The sequence below is a fragment of the Stigmatopora argus genome, chromosome 21, assembly GCF_051989625.1.
Source record: "Stigmatopora argus isolate UIUO_Sarg chromosome 21, RoL_Sarg_1.0, whole genome shotgun sequence".
NCBI classification, from domain to species: domain Eukaryota; kingdom Metazoa; phylum Chordata; class Actinopteri; order Syngnathiformes; family Syngnathidae; genus Stigmatopora; species Stigmatopora argus.
The window spans coordinates 13,027,773-13,035,647 of NC_135407.1; positions in this window are offsets into that span (position 1 = coordinate 13,027,773).

A 7,875-nucleotide genomic window follows, 5' to 3' on the forward strand; every position below is an offset into this window, starting at 1 on the left:
ATATATATATATATATATATATATATATATATATATATATATATATATATATATATATTCATGTATTTATTTTATTTATTATCTTACTTATTACCTATCTATGTCTAAAATGCCTTTTCTATATCTGCCTTCTCACCCTCTTGCTAGTGTGACAACAAAATTTCCCGAATACGGATGAATAAAAGTTATCCAATCCAATATGGCTGCCACAACATCTTAAAATTCTGGTAAGAAAATTGTAATTTCTGTCATTAGAAAACATCAGCTTCTCATCAAGATAGACTTATTTCTTTTTTCAAATTGAATAATTTGATATTTTGAATTGATTAAGACAGGCATATAAACTTCCTGATGATACTGACCCTAATAATGTGCTTTTGATTCAAACAGTATCTCAGAAATACCACGTGTGATGATTTTTCCTAAAGATTTTCCCTTCAACATAACACATTTGTACTCCCTATTTAAACCAGGAATATGAAGGTGAATCAGGGGGCGGCTTATACGGGAGAAATTGTAAAATTCAATAATTTTAAGGTAATTTTAAGGGTGTGGCTCATAAGCGTGGGCGGCTTATATGCGAGTAAATACGGTGAGTGCTGTGGTGTTTTTCTTGGGCGTGTGGCTTGTGGCAATAAGCGATCGATTCCTCCGTAAATAGATGCTAGAGAGCTGCATAGAAAAGATTTTCGTTAGTGCATAGAAAAGATTATTGTCAGTTTGAAGAAAAGATTATTGACTATTTACATTGATGTACAGGTAGGTGTTTTTCCCTGCTTGGCATTGCTGTCTGTCGGACCTCCTCCAGTGACCACGTGTCAGCTGCAGGGTCATAAGCCAGGAACCACCGTTCATTGATGTTTCGGTCATTTGATCTTGGAAAATCTCCTGGTGGCAGAGCAGTGACAGAGACGTCTGCCTGTCACCCCCTGCATCTGATAGCTGTTGTCTCCTGCAGCCGTTGTTGGGGTTAGCTGTTGTTTCCCCAGTTCCTGTCCTTCCTCCTAAGCCAGAGCCAAAAGCTGCCTTTCTCTGCCTCTTCTGCCAGCTCTTTTATGGCCTTTCTCAGGTTGCCTCCAGTCACTCTTGCGTCCCTCAGGAGGCATGTTGTTGACAGCCCGACGAAGCCTCGGCAGCCAACCTCGACTGGGTAGATGGTGCACTTCCAGCCAATTTCCTGGCACTCAGCTGCCATCTTCAAGGATTTGGCCTTCTTACGCTCGAAGGTGGCCTCAATCCCCCTCCTCTGATAATACTGTTAGTTCTATGAGGTGCACTGCTCTTGCCTTGGAGGACCATACCACAATATCTGGGCGGAGTGATGTGGTGATGATCTTCGTGAGGAATCGGAGCTGCCTGTTGAGGTCAACCCTCATGTCCCACTCCTCAAAATATCCCACTCCTGACCATGGGAAAAGGGCCTTAGTGTCTCTCTTGGCCTGGTGTATCCCTTTCCACCCCCTTCCGTGACAAAGTTGGCGTGGATCTCTGCTGCTGGTTATTTTTTACTGCTCTGTTGGCGTCCCTCCAGCACTTCAGCTTGTTTCAGCAGGACCTGGTCATGGCGCCATCTGAAGCGCCCCTGAGAAAGTGAAGTCTTTCAGTCTGACAAGACGTGCTGGAGGCTAGCGTTGGGAGCGTTGCAGCAAAGTGCGCAGCATACCTCATTCCCGAACCATTGGTGGAGGTTACGAGGACAGGGAAGCGTGTCGTAGGTTGCGTGAATGAGGAAGCTGATCCTTGCCTGCGGGATCTTCCACAGGTCAGACCAACGGATGTTTCGTTTAACAACTCCCTCCGAGGTTGTCCATCTTCCTTGTTGGCCCTGCAACACGGCCTTCATCTTGTAGCGCTCTTCCCCCATCCTTGTCACCTCTGCCACCACCATCTCCTTCCTTTCCTTACAGTTAGCTCTGGACCAGAATGATGGTGCTTCTTCCCATTCTAGCCTTGTTCTTCCTGCCTGAACTCTGCCCATGATCTCCTGATGCCGCAGTCTATTGATGGCTTGGTCAACCTCATCTCGGGCGTTCCACCTCCGGCCAGTGGGAACCATGATGTTGGCTTTCCTTACTGACTGGCCAGTGGTGATAGATCGTGCCGCTGCGTTGTGGTGAAATCGGGAATGGATTAGGACCCAGTCGCGGGAAAGCAGGATAGGACGAGGTAATTAGCTTCAAAACAACATATTTAATAACTCAAAAGGGCTTTACAAAACAACAAAGGCTTGGAACAAAACGGGAGCATGGGCAATGGTACCTTGTAGTGATTGTGTGCCGTAACACGGAGGGTGTCACGCAGGAATATGCAGGAGCATGCAGGACGATCCGACACCGGTATAAAACTCATTCGTGTTTAAACACCAACTCAGGAAGTAATCAACAGATTGATTGCAGCTGGTCTGCCTTGACGGCAAGCCAGGAGAGACAAACGGGGCCGCTCCTGACAAGTGGACTCTCTTAGCTCGAGAAAAAACCCAGACTTCTCTTGCCTGTAGCCCAGACTGATAGCGGTGTACAGCCTCCCTAGACTTTTGATGGGTTGCTCAGAGAGGAGGGGGATTCTTTTCCCCCAATGATAAAGGTGGTGTTGTCGTTTCTGACTCCTCTTCTGAGTGACAGACTACGGGATTTGGAGGGTTTGATCTTCATCATGGCCCACGATGTCAACTCGTCCACCCTCTTCAGCACTAAGATGTGCATGCTGTTGTCTGAAGGAGCGGGTGATATCGTCAGCTCCTCATGGGGGTAATCTCTGGCCAGATGGTAATTTGATTCCTCCAACCATTTGTCTTGCTCCAATGAGGATTACCTCAAAGGCTGCCGCAAAGAGGATTGGAGATATGGCACACCCCATTGCAATTGAAATCATTTTGTCTCAACAATCCACTTGATTTATTGACATTAAACGAAGCTAGTTTATTTTGTCTATTGGCGAGCCTAAAATTGATTGCAGGTCTTTTGAGATTGTGAGGCAATATGCCAAAGGACACGGAGGCTGAGATGATATCTTGGAAGACCGTGGCCACGGTTTTAAGACCTTTATAATGGGCTGGACTTCAGCGCCACACCTTGGTGACTAAGGCTGATGATTTATCTAAAAGAGTTGAAAACATATCCGGTGTGTCCATGTGAATGTGTCCATTCGTTGCATGATTGCGGTGCCTGTGTGTTGATAACCTGAGGAAAACAAAAGAATGGGGAAATTTCACCCCTGATCCAGTATTGAAAATTAAGAACGAGTCTACCTCGAGGTTTAAACGCTTAAATTTATGGATGTCAAAATGTTCCTTTTTCTGGCCAGCTTAATAAAATGAGGAAAATGGTATAGCTGCAGTTAAAAGTAAATTCAGCTCAAAAAGGATACAAAAATAAAGATAATTGATAAATGTAGTTGTAAAGAGACAAAAAGTGATTTTTTAAGGTGTCTGTATGTTAATTCAGTGGGGTGATTGTCTGATTTGAAGGCGTCAGCACGAATTTAGCAGAGATTGTCTGTGGAAGTGAAATATGTGGGTGTCAGGAAATAGAAAGAAGTCTTTAAACAATTCTCAAAGAAAAACTGTTAGGTTTATCATTATTATAGATGTGTATCAATATTATTATATATATGTGCTTGAACGCTTTTCTTTTATGTTAGAGTTATTGGCATTAATAAAAGCCATTTTAATGCATCTCTTGCAAAAGTAAGGACTGTGGTTCGCATCAAGAGGACTGGGAATAGCCTTGGGCAGGATGGGTTCACAACAAGCGCCCTTGGGAACTGTGGACTGTTTTGGCTTCGCAGGATGGGTCCACAACAAGCGCTCTTGGGAAGATTCGGCAGACCTACAATTGTTTTTGTGGGATAGACTGGCCAGTCGGCTTAATAATAACTGAAGCGCTAATATTTTATTTCTTCATGTCGCGCCATGTGGCCAAACTGGTTTTACAATTGCTTAAGATCGTAAAATATAAGATAGACTGGCCAAACTGGCTTTACAATTGTTTGTTAATATCGTGGAATGTAAGATAGACTAACTAGCTGGCCTTGCATTTGTTTGCTTTTATTGTGCGATGTGGCAAACTTGGTTTGCAATTGTTTGCTTGTAATGTGCGATGTGGCAAACTCGGTTTGCAATTGTTTGTTCGCCTCGCACAATGTAAGATAGGCTACGGAAGTTTGTGTGAGCTATAAAAATATCGTGTTTGCATACAACTTAGCCCTGCAAATGTCTAACCATATCAGCCTAAAGTTTGTTTACATAAACTTTGTCCTACATCACTGTCTTTAGAAATATTACCCTGTTTTCCCATATAAAGACTGACCCACTGTTCATTCAGAGAGAGAGTTGCAAAGGACACCACGCTGAGTAGTTCGACACTGTTAGAGCTCTCTCTCTCTCCATCCTGCAGTCCGGTAATAAACCTATTTACTTTAAATTGATCTCACTCTTTCTGTGCCTATTCCTGAAGTTGTATTACAGATCTATCAGTTTTGATGACTGTGATAAATTGTTATGACTCTAAAGTTGTTTAGACTTCTGCGGGGCATGGCGTTAAAATCTTATGAATAAATTAGCGAGAGAGACCTCAAGTTGTTAGAATTATCCTGACCGGGTACGCGGATGGATGTATTCTCTTCTTGCAAGAATTAAACAAAGATGTGACTTCAGATGCCTCTTTTATTGTGAATTTGGAAATACCAAAGGATTATTCCAACAAAAACATTGGGGCATCCATTCCTTGAAAACATTACATCAATTGGCTCTAGACCAGGGGTTACCAAACTACGGCCCGCGGGCCGGATACGGCCCGCCGGCACATTTGGACCGGCCCTCTGAACAATACCAGAGACGCTATCGGAATTTTTTTTTTTTTTTTTGTGTCAAAGTGTTTCCCTTTGATGCATGCGGGCACGTCCACCGTTGCATGCACGAGCAGTGTTACCGAGACATCTGGACGATCGCAGGTGAGGGCGGAGCCCTGGGACCATCGCGGACTATTCAAGCATATTAAAACTGCAACCTGTTTGAGAACGGAATAATGGCGAAAAAGTTAGGTGAGAGAAAAATTGATTCAGAATGCAGGATATTCAACCTGGAGTCGACAAACGATTATTTTTTTTGTTCAATGCAAAGAAAAGGCTGTTTGTCTCATTTGTCAAGAGACGGTGGCGGTATTCAAAGAATACAATCTTTGCCGACACTATGAATCCCGTCACAAAGACAAGTACGATAGATTGCAAGGCCAAATACGAGCAGACAAACTCTCAAAGCGAAAAAGTGGACTACTATCTCAGCAGAACCAGGCATCCGCTCGGGCCAGCTTTTGGGTTGCTAAATTGATAGCAAGCAGCGGTAAGCCTTTCACTGACGGAGAGTTTGTTAAGAAATGTATGGATACTGTCGCGGAGGAGGTGTGTCCCGAGAAGAAAGATGCATTTAATGCCGTAAGTCTGTCGGCGAGTACAATGACCAGACGCGTTGAAGAAATCGGGAGTAATGTATATGCCCAGCTGCAGCAGAAGACGAAATAATTTGACTTTTTTTCATTAGCACTGGATGAAAGCACGGACGTGCAAGACACAGCGCAACTGCTCATTTTTATTCGTGGAGTTAGCGCAAACTTTGAGATTTGCGAGGATCTGGCAGCCCTCCAAAGTCTCAAAGGGACTACAACGGGAGAGGATATTTTTGACAAAGTGTGCCAAACCATGGAGAAGTTGGACCTGGACTGGTCAAAGCTAGCTAGCATCACGACTGACGGGGCTCCTAGCATGGTGGCCGAAACTCGCGGTCTAATAATGGGACGCATGAACCGGGAGTTGGAAAAAAGGGGTCTCACCGCCCCGCTACGAGTCCACTGCCAAATTCACCACCAAGCACTGTGCTGCAAAATGTTGACGTGGGATTCTGTAATGACGGTTGTGGTGTCGTGCATAAACTTCAGAGCAAAGGGAGAAGATTGTGCATGGTACAACAGAAAGTTAATGTTCCATGGCTTTTTCTGTTACAAACTGACACCGGCCCCCCATCAGAGAAGGGAAAAGTTATGTGGCCCTCACAAGAAAAAGTTTGGGGACCCCTGCTCTAGACATTGCTGAAGCAACCTTGTGTGCAGCATTTTTTTTTGCGATGGAATGAAGTTGTGCTTGCAGCATTTTTTGAGATTATGATAGTCTTCAATAAAAATGCAATACTCAGCTAAAAAGTGACATTTCAAACATAATACCTCGCTGGGGAGTCAATTGTAAACAGAAAAACATCAAAGAATTTATGACAGATAAACTGTTCTAAAGCTCACAGTTAGCGGCTAAGAGTGGGCTTCCGTTGAACATTTCAGAATAAGAGCAAAACATGGTCTGCAGGAATTGCTGGGTCCTTTGGTTACTTTCACATTTTTCAGATTCTACACGAGAATATCTTTCAATTAATCGCTATCAGTTATAAAAATTTGATTGGTGAATGACTGGTTAATTTGGCTTCAAAATTGGGAACAGAATAAGATAGTCATATTTGACCAATTTGTTGATTTCAGAGGGCTCTTAGAAGGAGTGAGCATAACTTGCATTGGGATTTTCCCCTATTTCATATTTAATGACAAAACTATCTTTTGGGGATAAACATATTAATATTGGTTTTGAATGGGTGGTTTATTAGAAATACTTTAACGTTGGGCATTAGTTGTTTGGAGAGAAAAAGATGAGAAAATTGACAATACTATGGCATATTGGCAACAATCTGTAAATCGTTTTATCAAACTCTAAAATTCATCAATGGGACATGCCTAGTGAGAGGTTATTTTTCTCTAATTTGCTTATTGTTGGTTTTAATTGTTGTAAAAACTCGGTTGCAGGAGGAATTCAGCCAGTGATTTCGCTGTCCTTTGTTAAGTCAACATTATGGGGGTGTTTTGCAAATTAGATCTTAAATATTAAGAAGTATTTGGGTTTTAATGATATCAAACATGAAACAACAATGCAGGAACAGCATTTAGGTAAATAGTAGCTGTCTGGTTTGGATAAATTAATTGATTTTAGAATAGGTATAATTTCCCTAGGCCATGGGAGAAATTGAGTGTTTTCAGTGCATGGAAGACATTCCCTGTTCTGTCCTGGGCGGGTGGAATATGCTTTGTCTTGCGCCATATCGATGACTTAGAATATTTATGGATTGCAAAAGATTTTCGTTGATGATGGTGCAAGCTGGGCTGAGTTCTGTACACCGAGTCTTTTCATGGTACTAAACTTTATGTCTTCAAATGCACCCTTCAACTTTCATCTAAATCAGTGGTCTCCAAACTATTCCACAAAGGGCCACAGTGGATGCAGGTTTTCGTTTCAACCCAGAGAGAGGACACCTATTCACCAATCTGGTGTCCTACAAGGGCAATCAGTGGATTGCAGTCAGGTGCTTCTTGTTTTCTGCAGAAATCTCATTGGTCAAAGTCTCTGTGCTGGATCAGTTGGAACAAAAACCTGCACCCACAGCGGCCCTCGAGGACCGGTTTGGGGACCCCTGATCTAAATAGTCACATTTGTGTGTGATTCGCGCGGGGAACTGTGGGATATTTGGCCAACAGTCGCGTTCCTGTGTGTTCAGCAAAGAAAAGAGCTGTGTGCGCTTTGAAAACTGTGTAAGGATTTCATTTTAAAGTGATTACAAATAAATTAAGAATTTACATTTGACTAACATTTGTGTTTGTTTGTGTTAGGGTTATTAGTTTCACATTATTGTATATTTGCTCGCAATGAAGAAGCTTTGCTTTACTTAGCTTATTAGTCTTACATTATTATATATTTGCTGCAATGAAGATGCTTTGCTTCACTTAGAATGTTTTGAGAAACATTGACTTCTCACACTGTTGTTCACACTGCTCCCTTGGGAAGATCCGG